The 3,858-nt window shown below is 35.8% G+C and overlaps 1 pseudogene; it reads left to right on the top strand.

Annotated features, from left to right (window-relative positions):
- The first annotated feature begins 537 nt into the window (after positions 1-537).
- Positions 538-1,764, top strand: LOC101989394 (annotated as a pseudogene).
- Positions 1,765-3,858: the final 2,094 nt, after the last annotated feature.

Raw genomic sequence — 3,858 nt, 5'->3', positions numbered from 1 at the left:
TTTAGTATTTGTTTGATGTAAGCACTGCAATGGAAATATGAAATGATCCTAGGATTAAATTAATGGACAAATACAATTTTATTTTTCAGGGGTTAATTGCATATTGAGATAAATCAACGATTCTCCAAAGTTTCCATGTTTAATTATTTGGAATCTCTTGAACTAGTCCTGTGTTCTCAGATTTTTCATCAAACACATATTGCCAACTAAATCAGGAGAAAAGATAAAGTATCAAGCATCCTCAAGCTCAAGTATTTCCAGTGCTTTGTCAGATTTAGCAGCTTTAGCAAACCTCTGCTTGCCTATGTTAAACAAGCAACCATTGCAGATAACACCACTTTCAAGTTACTCAGATTAAGGAGAAGAGACGAGTATATGTGAAATGCTGTGGCTGATCTAAGCCTGACACTAGATTTGAAGATGAGTACATTTGAAGGGGATTCTGAGCCAGTAACAGTTGAAATTGTAAGTTCTGTCTTACCTACAGAAGACACAGAGAGAAACCTCATTCTCTGCCTTCAGAATGAAGCTGATAAAATGGAAAACCTTACTGAACCTCTGAATAAGAGGCCTTGTTTGTCCTCAGAGGATGATTCTACTCCTTGTGTACCAGCAGCTGCATTCCCACTACCAAAAATGGAACAGAGTTTTCAGTTGGCCACAACCTCAGCCACAGAGTTGGCAGATGAAGATATTACTGGGGGAACCATGTTGCAGTTTGTGATTTTACAGGATGACAAACCAGAAAAAGAAATTCCCTTGGCAAATAAGGAAGAGTCAATCATTAGACAAACATGGTTAACAGCTAAAGAAGATAAAGATAATCTAATCAAACAAGGACATAAATGGAAGCAGGGAGTGTGGTCTAAGGAGGAAACAGATATTTTAATGAACAACATTGAATGCTATATGAAGGAACATGGAGTAGAGAATGCCGCAGAAATCATTTTTAAGATGTCAAAAGGTAAAAGAAAAGATTTCTACAAGACTATATCATTGGGTCTGAATCGACCTTTGTTTTCAGTATATAGAAGAGTGGTCCGAATGTACGATGACCGAAACCATGTGGGAAAGTACACCCCTGAAGAAAGTGCAAAGCTCAAGGAGCTTTGGCAGCAGCATGGTAATGACTGGATAAAAATAGGTGCCGCCATGGGAAGAAGTCCATCTTCTGTCAAAGACCGGTGCCGACTAGTGAAGGATAATTGGAACACAGGGAAATGGACCGAAGAAGAGGAACAGCTTCTCAGAGATGTGGTTCATGAACTGACACGCACTGAGATGGATGAAAAAGTCACACAGGGTGTGTCTTGGGCAACAGTGGCTCAACGAGTAGGTACTCGTTCAGCAAAGCAGTGTCGTGCTAAATGGCTCAACTACCTGAACTGGAAACACACTGGAGGAACTGAGTGGACAAGGAAAGATGAGGTCACTCTCATAAACAAGCTTTCAGAACTTGATGCATCTGATGAAAATGAAATTAACTGGGATGCCTTAGCTAAAGGATGGAAAAGTGTTCGTTCACCACAATGGCTGCATAGTAAATGGTGGACCATTAAACGGCAAATTACAAACCATAAGGACTTCATATTCCCAGTCCTACTAAAAAGTCTTCAACAAATATATGAGAGCCAAAATGCCAGCCTCATGTTTTGGGAAAGTAAATCAGGATCTGAACTGTCAAATAACAAACCTGATATGAGTGTTCAACAAGTCCCCTGCGGAGTCAGTGGTGTAGAAGATGATAACAGTACATGCATCTGACAGGATTGCAAATTATACTCCAAATTGTTCCTGGTTCTTCAACAGACTACCCTGTGGCTATTCATAACTCTGAACCAATATCCCTGCCCAATGAACCACAATAGATGTTTGAGATTCTTTTTTTTTCTTTCCAATACCTCACCTGGAGTCAACATCCTTCAAAGCAACTTAACTCAAGGACTTCCCTTAAAGTTCTGGTGCTGCACCTTCTTCTCCTAACCCATCACTTTTCACGTTTTATCCCCAGAATATCTACTGAACACTAAAACCAACGACATGTGGAGTGTCATATATCAAAATTCATTACTAAAATATTTGAGGAAAATAACAATGCTTTTTACACATCCTAAGCAGAATTAACAGTCAATACAGATATCAATTGCTTTGATTTTTGTGGTCTTGTAAATTAATTTAAAGCAAACAAATTACCTGACAGAATTATTTAACCTCCTTCTGTAACCATCATTTAATTGTGCCCTTGTTTCTAAATTCAGAGACCCGAAAAGCATAGAGATAATGAACTATGCTATAATTACACCAGAATAATTCTCTGACACCAACCATAAAAATAAGAAATTCACTCTGATTTATCCAGTGCTTGGATTTCTGAGGATTGAGTTACTGACCATAGCAGAGCAAGAGTTTCCTTTACACAAGTGGTGACAAAACCATGGTTTGTGCCCCTTCACTACCTGGCTTTATCAAAGGCATTGGCTTTTACAGGTGCTGAACCTTTCTTGCCATTCACAACAATAATAGCTCCCATAAACCAAAAACGACAAGCATTGCATACCATTGTTTCCTTTATGGGCAACCCCATTTCTAAAGTCAAAAAGGATATTGGACTTGCAAAATATTACTAGTCTATCCTTAGAAACAAGCAAAATTCCAAAAACAATTTTATTAGAGGAGTGATGCCAGAGAGACTTTAATTTCTAATCTTCTGAATCACATAGTTACAGTAATGGCAATGAAGTGTTACTGTATCTGCAGAGAAACAGGAGTGTTTGTCAATAATTCTTACTTTTTATCTCCTGACTCACATAGCTACAGTGAGTTAGTTGTGAACATTAAGACTATGACTTCTTTTTATGATTTTCAATGCCACTGAGATCCAGTTTTATAATACTGTGCGAGTGGACAGTGAGTAGTATAATTGTACATCCTCCTGTGTGGAATGTTATCATGAGGGGATTTTCCCCCTCAGCTACTTGAAAGGTTTCAAATCACTAAAGGTTAACTGCAGTAATATTCATATTATACCTCAGACATGGTATTGATCAAATATACATAAGGATTGCTTACATTTTAAATAGGTCCTAGAAAGAACTTATTGTATACAAATAAAGATATTTTGGAGATGACTTCATGTTAATTATTCTTTATTAGCCTGTTGTTGGCAGCTAGAGTCTATTTAGGCCCTAGAATGTAAGTAAAGAAAATTACTGTTATTTTGCTGTTGTTAAGGGGAATATGAATTATTAAACAAAACAACTTTTATGGACGATGTTTTCACCCTCTCATCTAATTACTATTTTTAGTTCATATAACAGTGAAGTAAAACTAAATGTCAAAAGAGGTATAGTCCTTGAACTTGATAACCAGAACAGGTTTACTACATGTATAATATTAAATACACAGAAATCAGAGAGAGAACTTGTGTTGTTCCTTCACCAGGCAATATGCTACATTAAATTGCAAATTTAAAGACAAATGTAACATATGTAAAAAAAACAGATCAATTTTTATTCCTGCTGTTTTTGTTTAAACTGGCTTGTAGATTTGAATTGAAATGAAAACTACAAATATTCACCAAAATTACAGTTATATAGTTTAATGTTGATGATATAATTACTAGCATAATTAACTATTTCACATTAACAAAATGCAAACAAGATAAGAAATGTGTGTTAATTAGGGAACAATTTGTTTGTGTTAAGCTTAATAAGAACAATGTCTTACAATGAAAAAGATTAAGATACTTTCATGTATGTGTGTTTGATGAAAATTTTCTGCATGAAGGGATGTTTAAAGCAATCATGAAGACTTCTTTTTTTTTAAATGTTTATTTATTTATTTATTATGTATACAATA

Source organism: Microtus ochrogaster, chromosome X (assembly GCF_000317375.1).
Source record: "Microtus ochrogaster isolate Prairie Vole_2 chromosome X, MicOch1.0, whole genome shotgun sequence".
NCBI lineage: Eukaryota > Metazoa > Chordata > Mammalia > Rodentia > Cricetidae > Microtus > Microtus ochrogaster.
Note: the sequence above shows the minus strand (reverse complement) of the source record. Positions and strands in the feature narration are given on the sequence as shown.